Source organism: Fundulus heteroclitus, chromosome 12 (assembly GCF_011125445.2).
Source record: "Fundulus heteroclitus isolate FHET01 chromosome 12, MU-UCD_Fhet_4.1, whole genome shotgun sequence".
In the NCBI taxonomy this organism is placed as follows: Eukaryota; Metazoa; Chordata; class Actinopteri; order Cyprinodontiformes; family Fundulidae; genus Fundulus; species Fundulus heteroclitus.
In genome coordinates, this window is record NC_046372.1 from 10,425,740 (window position 1) to 10,448,009 (window position 22,270).

Consider the following 22,270-nt stretch of genomic DNA (forward strand, 5'->3'; position numbering starts at 1 on the left):
ATCCCTTTTTTTTCTGTATTTCTATACCTATAAAAGACACAGAAAGCAAGCTTGCTGCCGGACAGAATGAACCGCAGGAAGGGGAAGTATCACATGCTTTAGCCGGGCAGCCAACATGAGTTTGTTTGTCTTATCTTTACATTTGATCTGTTCAGGGGGAGGACGCCTGGGTTGAATGGTTCTTTGTGATTTTTTTTCCTAGCACAGCTTATAGCCTGCATGCTCAGAGCGAAGGCTGGGCGGGCGGAAATCCAATCAGATCTGAACTGAACACTAAACAACGGCGGGTGGAACAAAACCAGATCCATAGCATGTTTCCGTGCAAGAAACCGAGAGCACGACCCAAAATCACCGTGACATTTTCCCCTCATTCACCATAGTGACACAATCTATAATTGAGGGAGCAGTCATGCTGTGAAAGACTGTGCCTCGGTCTTCATAGCTTGTTCCCTCTCTAAAGTTCGCTTTCGTGAGCATATTATAATTGAAAGAGGCAGCAGATGGTGTGGTAAAGTGTTATATTATGCAGCAATATTGTAACACGCCTTGTTTTAGAGCTCCCAGTTGAGCTGCAGGGAGCGACGGTGCCAAAAACAGTCAAGCCAGAGAAATCCTACATTTATGGTAAATTAGGTTTGCCTGTCTTCTGGTGGCTAAAAGATTGGATTTTTTAGTAATTTACAGCTTTGTACATCTAGAGACTTAGATTTTACCCCGTTCCTCTTAGCAAATGTAGCTCTTGCTAAGTCAGACTGACTAGAGAATATCTGCGAACGGCAATTTTCAAATCTTACCACAAATTCTCAATTGGATTTGGAGTCGGGCTGAGGCGTTTTGTTACAATTAACCAAAGGGCTTAATTCAATTCTATTCTATTTATATAGCACCAATTCATGATACAGGTCATCTCAAGGCACTTTACAAAGTCAAATTCAATCAAATTACTATTGCATTAGGTATAATGTTGCAACAACACATTATCAGTGGAGTAAAACTAACCTGTCTCACGATGGGCTCCATTATCGCCTTGACTGTGTCTAGAAAGGCGAACCCCTGTCCCACTTTCGACTCTTATGAAACCTCTAGCAGGTTTTCTTGCAATATTTACCCGTGTTTAGCTCCAAACATCTCCGTATAAACTCTGACCAGCTTCACTGTCCCTAAATTTAATTACCAGTTTAATGACCAAAGCACCATCTTCCACTTGTAAGCGGCGTCCGTGTGTTGCATCATATTTCATTAGGGGCATCAGAGTAAAGGGAGCTGAATGCAAATCCTTGCCACACTTTTCAGACTTCGTTTGACTGTAAAAAACATTTTTTGAAAACCATTTATCTTTTTCTCTCTGCAAAAAAAAAAGCTTTTCTTTTTGTGCAAAGTGGATGTAGACTTTTCCAACGCACACCGCACATGTACAATTCTTCCACAATGACTGAGAAAAGTGGTAAGACTGTCACCTGATGTAATTTAAATTAAAAATATGCTTGTTATAATGTTCTTCTCAAATATGACGCAGAATCATCACACCCGCCCGATGAAGATGTTAGATTGAACATCTTCATCAGGCCGACCGAAAAGGCTGCGGTACTTCCATAATCATTCGCTGGCAATTAAATTCTAGTGGGTCACCTAACAGATTAATCCGTTAATTGCTCCAGTCCTATATTCCACCGACTCCCGCTGACTCCTCATTAAACAGGCGTCTGATTCTGGCGAAAACAAAGCGGACCGGTGTCAGAGAACCCGGCTCCTCGTGGATCGCGTCTTCGTCCGACCACGCAGTCATCCGACTCCCCGGCACATGTCCGAGTCACCGACACATGAGACGCGCGATCCGGCCCCCGAAGCCCTGATCGAAGATACAAGACAGGCACGACACGCCGCGCCTTTACCCCGAGGCAGCATGAGTCTTCTGGGAGGCTTTTTATCTTGAATTTACGTTTGCCTGTTTTTCACAGAAATGGCAATTTGTTTGTTTTGATTTAAATTCATGACTGACATATTGCCGTCAACATTTGCAAAAAAGTTCTTTTCACATTCTTGTTTGTCCGCCCACCCTGAAACCCCTCAGAGGCGGATAAAGTTGCATCCTCTGTGAGGTAATAAAATCCACTGTTTGTTCTCTTATACAAATGGCTGCGATACAGGTGTGCCTCTCTTTCTGTCCGTTTGAGAGATAGCCATCAGTTAAAAGGGTAACCAAAACCCCTTCGCTAATCAACGCACACTTTTTTATCCCTCTACGTTCTGCTCTTCGTTACATCCCTCTGTGAATAACATCTCCATTTAGCTCTGTTTACTAGAAGCATATGGTAGGCCGCTCTGCAGTCGGCAAGCTGTTCCTATGACTAACCTTTCCTCTGTGGGTTTTGTTTTGCTGTTGCGCTCTCATGACCACATCATATGATGACGATGTGTGTGTGTGTGTGTGTGTGTGTGTGCGCGTCTGAACCGTGAGCTGAACTCCTGATAGAAGCGGTTGTGTCCGAAGAAGAGGAAAGCGTGGATACAGGGCGAAACACAGCAGGAAAAGATGGATTTATGATTTTATTGATCTCCATCTCGCCATCTGCTTCTGCGCCCTCCTTTTTAGATGTAACACAATGCATCCCTGGGAATTAGCAACCACATCTAATGGCTATAAAAAGCTCCAGAGAATTGGCTAACATTCTAGCCACTAAAATCAATATCAACCCTAGCCACAATCTTTATTTAATCTCAATATGGTGGCACAAGGAATTAGGGATGAAAAAAAAATGATGTTGGAGCAGAAAGGTGGACTGATCCGTTTAGATGATCTTAAATTGACAGAGGCATTCTTGTTCCGTCGTATCCTCTGGATGAAAATAAGACCTTGCTTTGCATTTCCGAGTCACCGAGGATCCCAAGCAGCAATCTATCAATTAATTAATTAAAATCATCTCCTGTGTGCTCATCCTTTGCATTCAGACTGATGCTGTTGTCGTCTGAGGTAATTAGCCCAGCCTTAAAAGCATGGAAATCACCATGAAGAGGGAGCAACTACACAACTGCCTCCGGGGTGGGACAAGCAATGAGCGCCTCATTATGCAAGAGGGAGGGAAAAAAAAATTCAGGTAATCGAGGCTGTGTAGGCAGCGTCTTACAATCACTGTGAGTAAGACTGAGAAGCTGATATGAAGTGGAAGTGAAACTGACTAAAGCCCTGCAGTGTTCAGCTCCCTGTAATCAGCAGACCGCTCAGTCCAGAATAAAAAATGGAGACTTGTGAGCAAATGTCCCCATTAAAAAAATGCCTCTTCGAAGTTCAAATAACGGAGAGTAACACTGTCACACCGAGGTTGAAAGTCAGGGAGTGAGGTGGGGGACAGCTGACCGTCTTCTGAGGTATGTTTCTGCCAGCTTTGCATATCTAGAAAATAAGGATTCTTCCTTGCAAAGTAGCTCAAAAGCCATGTCTTTCAGTTAGGGTTGTTTGACTTTGACTTGGCCATTCTAATCAATGACTATTGTTTGATTTAAACCATCCACTGAAGATCTGCCTGTATGTTCAGAGTCGTTAGCCGTGTCTCCATCAACGTTTTACGTGCTCATTTTGAAATATCGCATAAGAAAACGTTGATGGAAATGGAAAAATTCAAGGGTGATGTGAACTATTAGTTTTCTACCACAAAGTGTGTTGTAGTTAGAACAAAAACATTGCATTTTGATCTTATCTGACCAGAAAACTGCCTTTCACGTGTTTCTTGTAATTTCCTACGTGTGGAAATCTGTAGACAGGGCTTTCCGTGGCTTTCTTCTTAACCATCTCCCATAAAAGGCAAGCTCAGTTGAATGCATGACTAATAGTCAACATTCGGTCGAGGCAGATGACCCTTCACACTGAGCCTGGCTCTGCTGGAGGTTTTCCTCTCAGTTAAAGGGGAGTTTTCCTCTCCACTGTCACTACATCCATGCTCAGCATGAGGGATTGCTGCAAAGCCATCAACAATGCAGACGACTGTCCACTGTGGCTCTACGCTCTTTCAGAAGGAGTGAATGCTGCTTTTTAAAGACTCGATGCAATCTGGTGGGTTTCTCAAATACAAAACTTTTTAAACAATCTGTCTGTATGATTTTAATCAATTGACTTTGTAAAGTGCGTTGAGATGACATGTGTTGTGAATTGGCGCTATATAGATAAAATTTAATTGAACAGATTCTTCCACCTGAGCTGTGGATCTCTGGAGCTCCTCCAGCATTACTGTCGCCCTCTTGGCTGCTTATCTTATCAATGTTCTCTTTGCCCAGGCTGTCAGATTAGGTGGACAACCATGTCTTTCTAGGTTGACAGTTGTCTGGTACTCTTTCCATTTTCGAATGTTCACAGCTTGGGGTGTCGTTTTATGACATAACGCTGCTTTAAACTTCTCCACAACCTTATCCATGACAGTTTGAACCACACACACACAGAAGTGAATGCTGTTCACTAATTGGACGACTCAAAGGCAATTGCTTACATGGGATATTTTTCAGGGGTATCATTGTAAAGGATGCAAAAAATGCACTCCATTTTTGCAAAAAGTAAGAAATAAAAACCGTATCTCATGTTCCGTTATCTTCACAATTAGGTATCACTTTGTCTCGGTGCTCGTCTGGTAAAACCCAGATAAAATATATTACGGTTTGTGGTTGTTACTCGACAAAATGTGAACAATTTAAGTGGGTATTAACATTTTTGCAAGGCGCTGTTATTCTGCTGTTGATTTAATCTCAAACGTGTCACTTCACTGCTCAGATATCCCCTGCCTGCTGCCTTTAGGCCCCGACTTATCGAGTTCAGATGTTTGAGCATTCTTATGTCCAAGGTTGAGCGTACTCCAGTGTACACAAAGAAGCTGTTTATAGGTAACCACATCCTCGTTCTTCGCAGTGTTGTAATGACACCCGGTATCTGTCTCAGTTGGCTACTTTAATCTATGACTGTTCATTTATCAAGTCTGGGTCATCCAGAGTTAACCGCAGAGCACGCACACGCAGCCAGCACAAGTCCTTCACCTGTTAACGTGTGAAACAAACAACTGCTGCAGCGGCGCCACTGTGAGCACACCACCGTGTCCCATCTTATCAGCCGGCTGCATAAAAAAAAAAAAAAAAGGCCTGTTTGTTCTAGATAGAGTCTGGAACAATGAAGCAGTCGGGAATTCAGCTGGGTCAGGGAAGGCTGTACCTCGCAGGATTGAGCAGAATTTAGCGCAGCATCAGGGGGAGGATGAAGATCAAAGACAGGTACGGGCTGGATCACAACAATAGGCCTACGCCACAGGATCGGCTTAAACTCACAATCTTATCTAGGTCAGAGCTGTACCTCCGAAGAATCATCCCACCTCCCGTTCCTGCCGGCTTGTTGTCTTTATGTGTCATGATGTAACGTACTGTAATTTTGCAGCGCAAACTCAAGACGGAGAGCAGATAGCCGAATTTATTTTCTAAGGAAGAACCCAGGCGATGGCGACGAGCGTTGCTTTGAAAAAAAAAAAAAACAGAGAAAAATCTGTTTACAGCTCTAATTAACCTTTAAATCAAAGTTTAAACCAGATAAAAACATGTTTACAGTCTTCTAATGCGGATTTAAGGTATAAACAGCAAACACAAGAGCATCTAATGAATCACAATTAGCTGGCGAAGTTGCAAAAAAAGAACCATTACGCATCAGTGAGACCCAGCAACTCCATGTTAATGATTAAGATGTTGTCTCACTTGTCTCTGGGTGCTCCTATCTGGTTACCAGGCTAATATTACTGGAGTAGCTAGCATTACGAGATCTAATGCGTGCGCTCTTATCTCAAATGTGCTCCGGCCCGAAACAGAGCCGCACAAAAGGAGAAAAAGAGACGGGCGGAGAGGAAGGGAGAAACCGAGGAGGCTGACTAATGGATTGGCCGTCTTCTGTTTTTCCGACCTGTTGGACTGCTGAGAACGTCACGTTAAAGCCTTTGTGCAAACAGGATTTGATGCTGAGAAGGCGCCCACACATTATTGTAATCTGTCTAAACAGAGTTAATTCGCTGTGATGATGTCCCGCCGGTTTCGACTCATCTAAACTGTCGTCGTAGGAGTCCGGCGCCCGGCCACGCTTCCTCGCTCAAATTGGAAATCCAATTAACTAACCAAGAGAGAAATTGCTGGTTAACATTCTGAAAAAATTAACAACATTTAAATAAAATGACGCTTGTATACAGTGAGCCTGCCAGTTCAGCGGCTGAAATTTGAAAGGACAAGATGGCGACGAGCAAAACTGGTATTCCTACAGAATTTTCATTTTAGGAAGTCTAGACTTTTGCAGAATGGAGTTTCCAGAGTTCAAAGTTCCTGGCGGTCACCTTAGAATTTGAAATACTGAAGTTTACAGTTACTTTTACGGCAAACATTTCTAGTTTTTTGTCTTTGAACATCTAATCTGCAAAAAACAGGAAGGAAGGAAACAAGGTAAGGACGGAAATGGACCGAAAGGATTATGTATTAGCACCTGATGCAGAATTAAACAAGGTGAGAAGGAAGGGCACGAGAAAGAAATGAAGGTAAGAGGAAAGGACTCAAGGAAGGAAGGACAACATTTATAGAATATGACAGAAAATCTGGATATACAAATATATTTTACCACTCTTATTTTCTTTTTCCACCCTTTCCAGACCTGAAGCATATTCAAATCCAACTCCACACTTTTCTCAACTGAAAAGTCTGCAGCAAAGCCAGTTTTGGTTTCTGAGTTGTTTAACGCGGCTCCTACGCAGCCTCTTAACAAACTCAAATGAACAAACAGGCGCAAACAAAGCGAGGCCCGAGCTCAGGTGGCACAAGAATCTACGCTGTGAATGATCCACCCAACAAACCTTAACGGTTTTCGAATAGCTGAGACTTTTTTTTTTTTTTTTTTTACAAATAAGGGGGGAAAAGGCCCCCAGTAGACTGTGATGAATGAATCAACCCAAGCATGCTGTGAACATTATCAGAGTGGGGGATGAATGAATACATTATCATGCAGAGCACAACTTCGCTCTTCCTGCCTCACAGCTTGTATGTCCTCTTGCCTATCAAACCTGCCCTCCTGATTACCTGCACACATACAGAGCACCTTTTGTCCATATTAAAAGGGGCAGCGGATGGGGGCCGGCTTGAAAATTATTTCTTTTCACAGAAACTCATTTCGAAAGAGAGATGTCTTGAGTTTCTTGCTCAGTGTGACTCAAAGCCCCACTCCCTGCCTCCTTCGCTCACTCTGCAGGCTATTTCCACTGCCCCCCTTTGACAGGCTGTCCGACTTTGTGCTTGTCTTCTTAAATATCCGAGTTAGCTCTGTGAGTCGGTGCGTTCCTCGGTTCCCCTAACCTGGATATCTGCATGGCTGTCAGGGTGACTGTGTGACTCTGTCAGTTACTGCTTTCCAGACATTTCCCTCTACCTGCCACGTTTCTGTGTGAGTAATTACCGGCAGGACGAATGCTTAAAAGAAGGCCATTGACAGTTGGGTCTTACTTGTTTCGTTTGAACACACATCCAGACTCTGTGCAGTCAGGCAGGCAAAGTCAAAATAAACAACTTGATGCAATCGGCAGGGTTTCCTCAGCTTTTCATAAACAGACGTTTTGTGATCAACTCACAACGTATCGTCATTGCAAAGGAGTCGTAGTTAAGTCGATGTGACTCATTATATGTGTAGAATATGTTGGAATGAACTGGATTGGTTTGAAATGAGTTCGGACTGGATTTCTTAAAACTGCTGCGTTTTAACAGGATACTTGTGGTCATTTGGGGATGAAATCAATTTAATTGGCACAAAAGTGAAGCCAATAAAAACCGAACATGTAAAATTACAGCCTGTTTATTGTTTTCTGTAAACATAAACAAAAAAAAAATCCTCTTGGCCAAAAACAACAGAAAACAGAATTCCCCCTTCATCATCATTACTTAGTGAGCTTCTTGCTTTTCATTGTTTCTGCCTCTTATGATCGGTTTTTGTCTAGGAAGTCGGAGCTGGTAATATTGTCACACCTGGGTTGGGCGCATTCTAGTGTGATTTGCATTTTGCTGTGGCATTAACTACTACAAGCAGGGGCTTTTCTCACATAAACGGGGCCCTGGGTAGGCCCCTCCTCCAGTCGCCTCCCTCCCAACCAGTTAAAATGAGATTCTGAGGTGGGATAAAACACACACGACTCCCTATTGTTGACTGCGCATGCACCAAAAACAAATTAGAAAACTTTGTTCAGGTGAAATAGTAAAGGAGCATGTTCACAAATAATGATGGTGCTTCTGGCAGGAGTGGTTCTTCATAGGGGGCAATTTAACACCCTGCACAGTCCTACCACATGGTGGGAAAAAGTTAAAAAAAAAACTTAAAAGAAAAACATGCATACTGGAGTTTTGATGATTTTATTTTTAATGAGCAGCTTATTCCTGCAAACGTTCACAACATTTTATAGGTGGAGCAGCAACACTGAGTCTGAAGTCAGGGAGGGCAAGGGTCCTTCGACGCTCCAAGTCGTCACTCTGACTTAAGAGGGTATTTCATTTGAATTTTCTGACTTTTTTTTTAACCTTTCAGTACAAACATGACAGAATTTTAGTAATGAATTTATATGTAGGCAAAGAAACAACAAACATCATCTGAAGGCACTTTACAAGACCAACAGGTCCAGGTTTAATAATGTAGAGGCCAAATTGTCCAAATCCCAAGTAAGATCTGCATTCCATCAAGGAAGTATTTTTATTTATTTTTTTATAGTATTTCCATGGATGTGCAGAATCACCTCACACTGTTGTGTCTGCCTGTCTCCTCGTTTACCTATCAGGCTCTCCTCCTGGTGTCAGCTAAGGCTGCTGTCACACCATACATTTAATCAGCTGCAGCAGCTCTGAGCACATCCAGCAGCGTCCCTGTGCTTACCGGACTCTTTGCACATGTGTGTGCGCGTGTGTGTGTATGTGTGTGTGTGTGTGTGTGTGTGTCTCTGTGTGTGTGTGTGTAGGTGTGTGTGAGATGTGAGTGGGCCTTTGTGAGGCCTCCACTCAGCAGAGTGGTGATAAGTACTCCCAGCCCAGCACTCTGCATGAGCTGATGGACAGACAGGCCAAGAACACTGGGAGCCTTGTGGTTTAAGCGTGTGTGTGTGTGTGTGTGTGTGTGTGTGTGTGTGTGTGTGTGTGTGTGTGTGTGTGTGTGTGTGTGTGTGTGTGTGTGTGTGTGTGTGTGTGTGTGTGTGTGTGTGTGTGTGGGAGGGAAGGCAGCGGCTGGGGACTGGGGTGCGTGTCGTGCGTGCTCCTTTTTTTTTTTTTTTTTTCACCATCCGCGCCACCAGACCATGCCACATGGCTGCAATTTGTTCATTAGCTATGTAATAAATGTACACACACACACAGAGGTAATATTGTTCGGGGTTCTGCCTGATTGGATTGTGAAATGGAGGACCCTCCAGGGATTCTCTTGTTGTCTGCCAACCACTGTGACCGAGAGGATTTCTTAACAAGGCCCGAGACAAACTCAGAGGACGCACGTGTTTTCCGCGCTTGTCTATTCGCTGCGAATGTGAACCGGCGGCAGTTTTTAATACGGCCAATATGGTGTACCACCCAGGGTGATGAGCACTAAAAGCACCGCACAAAAATGAAGAACAAAAGGTTCTGTAGTTGAAGGCCGAACTAAAAAAAAATGTTTTCGCTTTTTTGCATGCCCAATCAAAATTACATTTATTTTTTAAATGTTAAAAACTGAAGTCTGGTGAGAGCTAAGTTAAACATTGATTCTTTAAGAAAAAAATTGATAGACTTTTAAACCCTTTCCTCTATTTACCCAAATATAAAAGTGTTTTTAATTCCATCTTTGGCATTAGGACCAACTGAAGACGTAAAAAATAGGGTAACACTTTATTTGAAAGGGTGTACATAAGACTGACATTACACTGTCATAAATATGACATAACACCTATTGTGAACATAAATGACTCTTTATGAATGTTTTAACAAAACCCCAAGTCAAGCCCTTAATTTAACCTAATCCCAAATCAAGCCCTAAATTTAACCTTGTCTCTGCTAATGTCAAGTTGTCTTAACAAAGACATTTTAAACAATGTCAACTTTGCTTTAATAGTGTCATAATTTACCGAATGACAATTAATGACAACAGTCCTAAGCATTCATAAAGAGTCATTTATGTTCACTGGTGTTATGTCATGTTTATGACAGTGTAATGTCAGTCTTATGTACACCCCTTCAAATAAAGTGTAATCAAAAATAGTATAAATGTGTGTTCGGTGCTCAAAATTTGGACGGAATTAGTCTGGATCTATATTTTTTAGTTTTAGGTGTTGCATATTGCCTATTTGTAAGTGTTGTCGATTGGGAGCCAGCATCACCCTGCATTTGGCTTTAAGCACACACCACCAGGGGCTAATGACATAAAACTTGCCATTTAATTAGTAGATTTTAAGTCAGCGCTAAATTAGAAATTTGTTGCACAGGAAGCATTACAAATAGGGTGCAAATCGAAGCGCTCGTCTTGTGTGCCGTCTATTCAAGGATTGTGTCCAGTTTTGATTGCTCCAATCCAGTTAAACGTCTTTCCTTTTGAGATTTAAAAGTTTATGTGTAGTAGAACTTGCGGGTCTGTGTAGGGATTTGCAAAACCATCTGGAAATAATCATTATTCACCAAGAACCAATTACAACAATGATCTTCATCAGTGTGTCAGACGGGCCGAGGAAGGTTGCTCTAATAATTACCTAATGTCCAGGGGATCGGTTGACATTTGCTTGAGCTGAGCTTGTCCGCTTAGCCTCGTAAATGTTCACATCATGATGTAGTAAGCAACATTAGATACCGTACCTCCTCTGAGAGACAATTTGACCAGAAGTGTTGCTGCGGAAGAAAATCAAGAAATGTGCGGGATAAACTAAATCTGTCTGGCCTTGTTTGGCCCCCGCACGGAGACCAGCAGCTGGGCTTCTGAGAAGAAGCTGCTTCTTCCACATTCAGCGCAGCTCGTAGCCTCTGGGAGAATACGACTGCTTGCTCCGCTACGAGCATACAGATCGACTTACACACTGGCTTTCCCCCTGCTTTGATGACGGATGCACACACTCATCCGCACATGCATGCCTGCCTCCGCTGATACCCGAGCGCATTTCAGATTTGCACACACACACACGCACGCACATGCACCTTTACCCCCATCCTCCACCTGGATTAATTCACCTGCCGCACCTGAGAATGCGAGCGCTATGATGTCACCTGCAATCGCATCACTTCAAAGGCACAAAAGCACTTCAGTGCCATCAGCACAGAGAGCAAACGCGACCTCTTGCTTCTTCCTTTGTCCCGCCGTCTCCTAATGGTAATTCCCCCGCAGAAGGTCCACACACGGACAGGGGGGAGAATTACAGCCATCTCTTCAATCAGATATTCTAGGGTTTCTGCCCACTGGCACACACCGCATGAACCACAATACAAATGACAAGCTTTCTTTATTCCTCCTCGGTCTCGCCGACTTGAAAGAAAATGCCCCCGCTGCATGAGACCGAGTGCACTTAAATGCGCCTATGTGTGTCCATGTCCATTTGTGCGCACGCATTCAAGTGAAAGGTGGTCGAATGCGGTTGAGAATCCCGTGATTGCAGTTCTGGCAGTTGCCCGCTCTCCAAAAAAGCTCCCAGTGGAAACACTCAGAAGCAGGGTAGGATGTGGAGAAGGAAAAAAAAAATAGGTGATAATACAACCACTACATTAGTGCCTGGTTAGACGTTAAGAGACCCAAATGAAATTATCAGGTCATATGCGCTGTAGAAAGCCTACAGACGAAACAAGGCTCGTTTGCGTAGCAGTGACAGGACACATGAAAATCTTTGCAGAAAAAAAAGGTTTGAGAGGAACGAAAAACAATGGGGGAACTGAGGAAAAAGCTCATTAGGAAGAAGTCGGAGTAGAATTCCCATATTTCTCATCAAAGTGAAGTCTATCTCACAAAGAGCTATTCAGCTGCTGTCAACGTGTCACGTTGTCTGGTGAAGTCTGAGCTATTACCATGAGCCACAGATGCGAAGGTGTGTTTTTTACCCTGGACTCCCTTTTGTATCAAAGTTTTAGGCTCTTATTTTCAAGTAAGGAAGAAAATGGTTCTTTTGTTGCCCTGTTGTGTTGACAGAGTCGAATGAGGAGGGTTCTTTCTTTAGAGCCTTTTAAGAAGCCTCCAGCAATTTCAAATAGTTTGGGTGGCAGTGTTTTGGGTACACGGCAGAAAATAAAACGACCACAGAAGATGCGATTTGCAAGAATAGTTGGACTGGCTAATGGTTAGCCGCTAACAAAGCTAAAATAAGCATCTGCTACATCTGCGGCAAACAGAATCAGACTCAACGTTATTCATCAAGTTTGGCGAATAACTTTGTACCCAGGTTTGTGGGTACAAACAGACTTAAGGGCTATTTCACTGTTTTATGAGCCGAGATTGCTTTTTATTATTTATTATATGTGAAATATTCAAGCCTGAACATGGACTTTTAAAACAAACTTTGAGATTTAAGAACCCTCTATTTGTGAAAACATAAAAAAAAGTCAGACCAACTTAAAATGAAATAAGCATACAGGCCATAATACATGGACTAGGCAAACCTGAACTGATTTATTCCACACAGATTGGATTCTTTAAATTACAGTTTCTTGAAAGCTTTAAGAAAATAAGATGGGGATCTTGGTTTTCCCAAGAAATTCGTTCCAAAGGCATCAAAGAAAAACCTCCCCATATTTTTCATTATTTTGGTCGCAGCATTGTTGTTACTCAGTAGAGGAAAGATAAATAGTAGCAGAGTGACAAACATGATTCAAGCACTGTGCGAATACTGCTACTGGCTAACCGTTAGACTGCTATGTTAAAGTTAGTTAAAGTCATCTCTAGTTAATAATCTAAATTGCTAATTCTTTGATAGATTTTCTGCACTAAATGCACATTTTTAAAAAAACAGGTTCTGTGTCAAAAGCCTCTTTCAATAAGTGTGCCACAAGGAGAAACTTGAGAAGAAGCCTAATATTTCTAATATTTAATGGCAACTTGTTCCATTAAATAAAAATCTTAATTTAACCAGAAATACTGCTGACATCTCATCTCCTTCTTATGAATCCAATATCATGTACAGCAGCATCTTGTCTAAATGTCTGGTTCCCCCCTCAAGCTTATCTGTACAGACAAAATCAAAATGTAGCAAAACAAGAAAATATGTCGATAAGAAGGAAAAATAGCAGGGCAAAAGCTCGACAGCGAGAGGTAATCTCTGCCTTGCGCTTTATTCATATGATCCACAACCCAATAACACAATAATAAACACACTTCAGCATGATTTAACATCAAAGCATCCAACCGAGCATAAAACTGGAGGCCCGGGCCCGTCTTCCATCTCAGCTCAGTGGAAAGCATTTCCATTGTAAAGTAAGATAAAATAACAACAGTTCAATGTACTGTGACACACCGAGATGCACCAGCCCCACGAGCGTGCTGTTCACAAGATGATGCCTACTGTGAAAATATTCTTCTGGTGTCTTTAGGAGGCAGAGAGTGCAGAGATGGAAATGGTGTGTGTGTGTGTGTGTGTGTGTGTGTGTGTGTGTGTGAGAGAGAGAGAGAGAGAGTGAAATTGAAGAGATGCATTCGCAGGGGGAGATAGAGGATTTACTGCCGAGATAAAAATGGAATCCATTTTGGTTCTTGAAGCACTCACATCCACCGTGTGAGGACCTGCTTGGTGTGTTAGGCTGCCATTGCTCTGTCAGTCACATCCCCCCTTTATGCCTCCTCAGGTCTGCTTTAAACCGTCCTCCCTTCTACAACAGTTTTTACACAATTTAGCTCCCCTCTAAACTTATATCTCTCCCCTTCCTTTCCTTTCCTTTCCTTTCCTTTCCTTTCCTTTCCTTCACTTTCCCTCACTTTTTCCTCTCTCCAGGCAGTCAGGCACCCCAACACCGTCTCAGGTCCTGAAACTATGGCAACCGGATGAGAGAGCAAGCGCTCTCTATGATTAATAGATGAGAGATGCGGTGCCAATCGCTCGGGCCCGGGGAGGAGGGACAGATGCTCTCAAACAGCGCCACGCAAACAGTCGCAGGGAGGGGGGGGCGCACACACCCAAAAACCACACCTCCGCCGCCTCCGTCATTAGCCACCTTTTCGTCTGTTTCCTCGCAGAGGCCTGACTTACATGCAGACACGCGCTATCAGTGGTGTCGGGGCTGGATAAGCAAATGAAGAGGGCGATCCGCATGACATAATTTTGCTTATTGGCTCCGGACAAACAAACTAACCACAGGCATGACCGCAGCCACAGCAGCGGATACGAGCCCTAATGAGTCCGTGCGAAAAAAAAGCGTGGCCGTCCCTGTGACTCACACGGCTTGTGTTTTAAGTGCAAAACAACAACGGGACAGGAAATAGGACATCATATTTTAACACTGCATAAAGTGGTCTACGTTATCTGGTCTGAGTGGTACAAGACTAGCCTCTTTTTTAAAGCCAGACGTTCATCCAACTTTCAGGCGTTCCCATAAAAAAAAGCCCAGCTGCTTTCTGATAATCCCTACAAATGCATTTGCTTTCAATTCCATTTGGGTAATGACAACAGAAAAAACATAATCTGTGACAAAGGTATTACAGCATGTTATTGTTGGATATGCTTAAGTGTTTGAAGTAGGAAAAATCCATGATGCTATAATCTGATTTTGCTGTGTTGTTTCATCCGGCATGCAGGCTCCTCGGCTGTCTTTTTCCCAACATCAGAAGTGGTGGTGGTGGTGGGCTGGCGATCACTTTCTAATTCACTTAATTTCCAACAACAAAGTCCTGCCAAGGTCCCTCAGCCAACAACAGACACCCGGTTGCCTGGTCCTCTGTGCCTCTGGCTTTTTTTTTTTTTTTTTTTTTTTTGGCAGAGTAAAAAAAAAAAACACGCTCAGTCAGTTATGCAAATGTGGAGAATATGAAGACTTTTGAACACAAAGAACGGTTCATTTGACCATCACTCATGGACACAGAAGGGTTAAGTGTGAATGGTGAGAAAGTTGTTTGTTAGAACAACGCGATAAATCTTGGAAACCGTTGCATCCATGCGGGTGGTTGTGTTTGTGCTTGCGAATGAAAGCCAGAACGAACTGGAACGAGACGCCAAAGCCCCGAGATAAGAGACTGATTACATTCTCAATGTGCCATGCAGTACGACGAGATCATACTAGGCAGTAACTTACACAAGGCATACCATCATGCCATTACATTATGACCACTAGTAGGTAAAACAACAGGTGGAGCTCTTATTGTTCAGGTCCATGAAAGCAGGTCAGATTCCCTAAAAACAGCCAAACGGCCCTTAAATTCACCTCCAAATAAGATCAACCACAAACCTCAGTGTGATTGGCCAGCCACTGTTTCCCACAGCGCTAAAACACTGCTTACACTACACAACTGCACCGACTGGATATGCAAATAAGCTACAAATTAACTTTTTATTAATAAAGCGCTCATGGCGCCCTGGGCGGTGAGCCAAAATCACCCATAAAACCCCTTCTGTTCGCCTGGGTTGTTAATATGACGCTTACCACCTGCATGATCATTTTTGTAGACCAACTTAAAGCCACTTAAAAACATCTCCAATCTCCAAAAATGTCAGAGTATAGGCAAATGCTCTGTTTAGAACCAATAAACTTTCATCCTACACTACCAGACTACCAAAAGTTTGGACCTTTCTCATTGAACGGATTTTCCTCATTTTTATGGCTTTCTACAATGCAGATACACGGTGAAGACATCAAAACTATGGCTCAAACGTTTATTCAATTATGTATGAAACACAAAATTGTGAAATACCTCAAAACATCTTCCATATTATAACTTTTTTTAGCCCTTTGTTTTTGATTACTGCTTTGGTCACTCCTGGCCATCTTTAGATGAGCTTCATGAGGTTAGTCGCCTAAAATGGTTTTCCAACGTTTGTGAGAGGGGTTCCCAGAAATATTAATAAAAATAAAGACAAACCATTGAATGGGAATGTGAGCCCAAACTTTTGACTGGTAGTGTATTTGAATGTGACAGTAATTTAGAGTAAAATGATTGTTTATATTTATATTTATACAAGAGGCATTGGTAGGAGGCACTGGGCCAGCAGTACTTTTCCTGTGTGAAACAGACACTATTTTCATCAGAGTAACTATTATATAATAGTATATATACTGTATATAGATAGATAGATAGATAGATAGATAGATAGATAGATAGATAGATAGATAGATAGATAGATAGATAGATAGATAGATAGATAGATAGATAGATAGATAGAAATAAATGTGTGTGTTTGAACACTTCAAACATAATGAAGGTTTGAAGATTCATGAAACAGTCTTTGCATGTTGGTAAAAGGTTTTACGTATGTTTATTTGGTTCTTGTACTTCCTGTTTTACTTTGTACTTCTATTTCCTGTCTCATTTCAGTCATCTTCACTTCCTGAGTTTCCCTCCTGTAATCAGGCTCCAATATTATCCACTTGGGTCTAATTTTCTTCCTTTGTTTGTTTGTGTGTTTATTCCACACCCCATGTAGCTTTCCCTTTTTGCAGTTCATCTTTGTTCTTTGCGTCAAGCGGTCCAGCCTTTTATTTTGCCTAACTTTGTCTTCCAGAGATTTTTGACCCAGTTTGTGCTTTGGGCTTGCCTCTGCCTCTGTTTTGATTGGAGTTTTGGTGTTTTGACCTTGGACTGTACTAAAGGAGCTACGGTTTTTAACTCCACTGTGTTGAGTCTCGCATTTGAGTCCTGTATTCCTGAGCCGTTCGACATGGACGTTTTTGAACTTGGAGTGGTTTTAAGGTGGGACAAAATAAATTTTGGACTTTCATCAAATAATATATTAACTGTTTATTCCAAGTCACAGCAATACTGCCTAACAATGATCAAATGGACAACAGTTCATGGTCTCCTGTCCACTGAACTGGCTTTTATTTTGTTTTATTTTTCTTAGGTTTGTCACTGGTACCAAATCATCACCACAGGAAGGTAACAATTACATAAAATTCCAAATAAGATGGACTCCGTCTTATTTGGCGTCGGTGTACTTGCCGTTGGACCATGTGGTGCAGCTGATCTTAAAAAAAGATCTACACCAGCAGTTTATTTTTATTATTCTTACTTTTTGCACACACAAATGGAAAACTATGGCAAAGTTTTTGCGGTTCTTGGATCAACAACATCAGTGGAAGTGGACGCCCCCAGATGCCTCACTACTGTTCTGGTGGCAAAAAAGAGGGGGTTGAACTCATTTCACTAAAATTTCATGGCTGATCTATAGTCACAAACAGCTACAAACAAGTGATCAAAAAAGGTTGCGGTTCAACTCGAAAGTATGCAGGCGTGAGTAAATAAACCTCTGGTTCTAAAGAAAAAACCAAATACCCACCAGCCCACTATCTCCTTTCATCCCACTAATATCCTCAGTATGTTTTTCTTCGTGAAAATGAAAGCCATTTATCAAATAATGAGTTCGACTTCAGAGGGTCGGAGAAATCATAGCCAGCCTAAATGAAAGAGATGGAGCAGGGGAAGGTTAAGTGGAAAAATGTTATTTTTTTTTTGTTGTTTTTTTTTTCCTGAAGGGGAACTCGTGTAATGCAGGTTAGAAAACTGTCCTGTTTTCGCCTTCTGAATCGCAGCAGAATAAAATTGAACTTGAACACAGCTAAAGTCAGCAAACGAGCCATGCCACACATGTGAATACCGGTCCAGGAACAGCTTTTATATTACTCTGACCTGTATTCCTAAAGACAAAGTGTGCCAAATTTTCCCCAGCTATACCGGAGGCTTGTCATTCACCATTAAAGCAGGGTGATTTAAGGGGCAGCAATTTAGAGAAATGCGGTAGCTGGAAAATAGGTTAAGCATCAATAAATCACATCCAGAGGAGGAAAAATAGGCCTGATGTTTCCTTGTACTCTAATTGTTGTGGGGGGGGGGGGGAGAAAAGAAAAAGGAGCCCACACACCAAGGATGCGCATCAATAAAGCATGGCTTTTATAAAATATGCATTAATACACACACTGCTGAATGCTGGGTATTGACACTGGCTGAACGAGGAGCAGTAGTTAACAGCAGTTGGCTGCTCTCGTTGTTTATAATAGACAGCCAATTCATTTGAACAGGAGCAAAGCCATTTATCAATTATTCAGAGCTTCTGTATTCAGCATCTGCATGTGTCCTTAACTGGCAAAGGTAGAGACGAACTCCCTGCGCCTCTCTCTCTCTCTCCAACACAAACACACACACACAAACACTGTGACAAATCCACATCAGTCACACACAAAGCAGTTCCCCTTGCTATTGTTAGGGGATCGGCAGATCAAACGCTCCACGGAGCATTGCTCCAAATACAAGCATCAGCCCGGGTCGCTCTGCCGTGTTCTGCTTCTCGGCGAGGACAACAGGCGGGCCATTGTCACAAAAGGTAATCATGCTGTAATGCATGTATCAGCGCCGCCGCACGACAGGGTGTTTATATAGAAAGTGTTAAAAGGCAGGATTAGCTTGCTGGGTTTGCGGTGCTGAGCGGCCGTAATGAAAGAAACTGTTTGGGATTTCCAGACTGTGGAAGACGGTAAGAAAAACTGAATCCAGAACATCTGACTTGCCTTCAGGCTGATGTTGTGGGAGGAGCGGCGCTGGCTGTGAACCGATATTTAGCGTTTTAAAGGCCGTCCAATGCACATATTTGCAGGGGGTTTTCCAATTAGAGGACACGTCCAACGTAGAAATGTACGAAATGGGAAACCAAAATTGAAAAAGAACAAAGTACAAAAGACAAAGCGGTGAAATGGCCCAATATTTCACTGTTGGTCTAGCCGTTGTCGCGGTCTCCCCTGACTACTGATGCTCAAAATACTTCTTCGCTCAGTGACAACTTCAGCACAGAGGATTGCCGTTGTCAGCGCAGCCTGTAAAGATCCGATTTAGGACTTTCCGACCTGTCTCCAACCACTCAAGGACGATTAAGTAGAAAACCATTTTCAGACACCAGGTGATTTCACGGTGCATATCTTCATTTTCCTATTTTGAGAATTCAAAAATCAGACTAGCCGATGGACAACATCTCTTGCAAAATTTCTCAAAATGTTATATGGCTGATTTATTCAAGTTTATTTTCTTTTTTTCCCTGGGTTCAGATTTTTTTTACCATATTGATGGGATACGAAACATTTATGAACTTGTAGGTTGAAAAATGTAGACTGGAGCAACAGCTTCTTCCTCTCTCTGGCTTCTAAAGATGGTCTTGTGGATATTTCACATGTTTACATTTGTCAACAGATCTGCCATAAAGTGAGAATACCAGGTATTCACACAGCACCAGTGTCTTCCTGAGGGACTTTACAAGACAAACAGGTCCAATTCATGTCCATTTATTTAGAAGAATACTATCAAGTCAAGCAGTATACCCAGATTCTGTTCGATTAATTCGTGCAATGCAGCCACAATTCAGTTTATAAGTGGTGAAGTTGGCCCACTGACTGCCAAAAACACATATTAGCTCAGATTACACAAGAAGATGGACCGAATATTTGTTCTGTTCGGTGAGTAAAAAGATCATCCAATGAGCAAAATGTTTTCCTTTCAGCATCTTTAGGAAGAAAATATTTTGTTTTTCAGAGCTGATACCAGAATTATATTTCCCACACACCATGCTGCTGCTAAAAATCAGCTGACGGGAGGCATTTTCGACTGTGCATTTGATTCTCCAGCCTTTTTCTTCCCTGTCTTCTGCAAACTTCACAATCTGTAACCCACATTTGGAGTTTTCAGCTCTCCTACCCCCCCCCCCCCCCCCCCCTCCCTGCTCTTCCCAATGTCTCAGGGGGGGAATCTTTAATACTGGACAAGGAGAGCCGTGGAAGAGAGAGGAGAATGGCCAACAATGGAATAACAGGGTGTTGGCAGTCATGAATGTTAGAATAAAAATCTGTGTGACATTAAAACACTACCATGGTTCTATTTCTGTTCTAGCGCGCTATTGAGGCACCTCATCTAATGGCAAACACATTTGGCTCAGGGTCAGAATTGTAAACATCGGATAGATCCATTTGGACAAGGGTAATTGTGACCACTCCGCCGCCTGGTAGCTCAAAATCCTTGAACACACCCTAACCGGTGTGTTTGTGTGTGCATGCAAGTAAAACTGTCAAGTAAACCCACAAAGAGAGCACCTTCGTTGAAAATCCGAATGTGAATTGAAAATCAGTAATTATCCACATCCCTTTGATTGGCGGCATGGAAGGAAAGAACTGTGAACGTAAGTCGCATCATTAGAATTCCCTGTGAACAGCTATTCTAATGTAGTCTCATTTCAGTCATGTGAAAATAAATGGAAAACACCATGCGATGTGAAACTTGAGGCATTTTTTCTTTAAGCTTGCATATTGGTATCGTATAAGCTTAAAGTGTATATTTTGGACTTTAACTTCCTAACGCCTCGAAAAAAAGTTGATTCCAGTATAAACACCGATTCCCTATAAATAGGAAAACTGTCCTTGACAACATAAAAGTTGCACCATCATGTCCCTGCTGATGGTTCAGACATCGCATTCCTTCTGTTTTGCTTCTGTGAGAAATCCTGAGCGGCACCTTAGAGACTACAGACCTTCTTTATTCCATGTGAGTAAACACCACAGAAGGGAATACGCACACAATTTTCATCTATTATGATAGTCCCTAGTTAAAAAAAAAACGCACAATACCCCTTATACTATTTTAAATATACTACAGATTTGTGTAAGGGTTGTTTTTGAAATAATGTTTTTACGCATTGGGTTGACATAGTAAGTCCAGCGAAGCTTTTGCACTTGTCTCCCGGCTGTACAGACTGGTGAAGAAAGACTGGTGGAGGCGGTTTTCAGCGCATAAAGTTTGACATAAATAAAGAAGAATCTTACCTTCAGCTCATGAATGGATATGGCAGCTCTGTTTCTTATTTTAATAATCCATTTGATCTGTCCTTTCTTGCACTTCAGACGGGGGAGCTCGTTTCGGAATAACAATACGAGCGCTACTTTCCTCTTGCGCTTCTTTTTGTTACATGCCGCGCTCAAATCGCACCTCTTCAAATCGGAAAATCCATCGGGAATCCACACCATACATGCAGGCGATGTTCTAGTTCTTATAGGTTCTCCTCGGGTGAGACAATGCGGACCGAACCGACAGGGTGTCCCAGAACGAGCTACGAAGACGTGCGCAGTCCTCTTCCACAAAAGCCGACGGTCATCCTATTTGGAGAAGCTTAGACTGGAGCGGAGCGCAGCGAGCCCAGCTGTCACCCACCCGCTCCACACACACGTACACACACACACACACACGCTCTCACACATACAGGGAGGAGCTACGTCTGAGGAATGGGAGCTATTGTGTCAATTGGGGCCAGTTATGGACAACTGTACATCTATTTTTACGCAGCAGCCTTTCAGGAAAAAAAATGCGCGTCTGAGAGAAGAGGAAATCTTAGGAGGACAAATAAACAGCGACACATTTACGAGGTTATTGTGAATATCTGCGTTTCACTCTCAGCTTTAGATCTCGCAGTTTCCCTGCTGTGGATGCGATCTCACGGCGACCGCGCTCAGGACAGCGCTTCCTCCCCCGGTGGTCCCTCCTGGTCCGGGGCTGGCACGCGCTAATGCTCGCACGCGCAAAAGCGCGCGCGCGCGCTTCGCAGTTACAAATGAGCCCTGGCTTCTCCGCCTTTAAGTTTGTGTGATGACAGAAACTCTGCCAACAACTGCAAAGTTCCACAACAGCTACTGCTCGGATTTATTGTGGCCCATGTTTAAAATCGGTAAATAAGTAAATGCGAGAAACATAAAGAAAATGAAAAAAAAAAAAGACAAAGACGTATACGTGAAACACATTAACACAGATGTTTTCAAGTCTTTTATTTTTCTGTCAATTAAGATGATTTTCCGTTTAAAATTCATGAAAACACATTGGAATAGATCAGAGAAAAAGGGAACAGAGAAATGCGTATATTTAAATCTATAGAATATTGATGTATATATTCAATAAATAAAAATGGCGTTCCAATGAGGCTCGTTTTACAGATAAACAGCACCTTTTGAAAGTAACAACCCTTAAGAAGGTTTTACACATACTTTTCATATTACAATTATTACAATTTGTATCAGTCTGATGTAATATTCTAATCTTAAATGTCATGTTTTTAATAGCTGTATGCAGAAAAAAAAACACTATTAACAT

General features: G+C 42.3%; 1 protein-coding gene across 4 annotated transcripts in view; it reads right to left on the reverse strand.

Moving 5' to 3' along the window:
- The window catches only part of sema6a (sema domain, transmembrane domain (TM), and cytoplasmic domain, (semaphorin) 6A), a 166,501-nt gene extending 144,856 nt beyond the window's left edge, over positions 1–21,645 (reverse strand). For 3 of the 4 annotated variants that reach the window (XM_036143898.1, XM_036143899.1, XM_036143896.1), the window contains exon 1: positions 20,956–21,645. The gene's annotated coding sequence lies outside the window, so the exon portion shown is untranslated. The remainder of the gene's footprint in view (positions 1–20,955) is intronic. The other variant, XM_036143897.1, reaches the window with a different exon arrangement.
- Between the last annotated feature and the right edge of the window lie 625 nt (positions 21,646–22,270).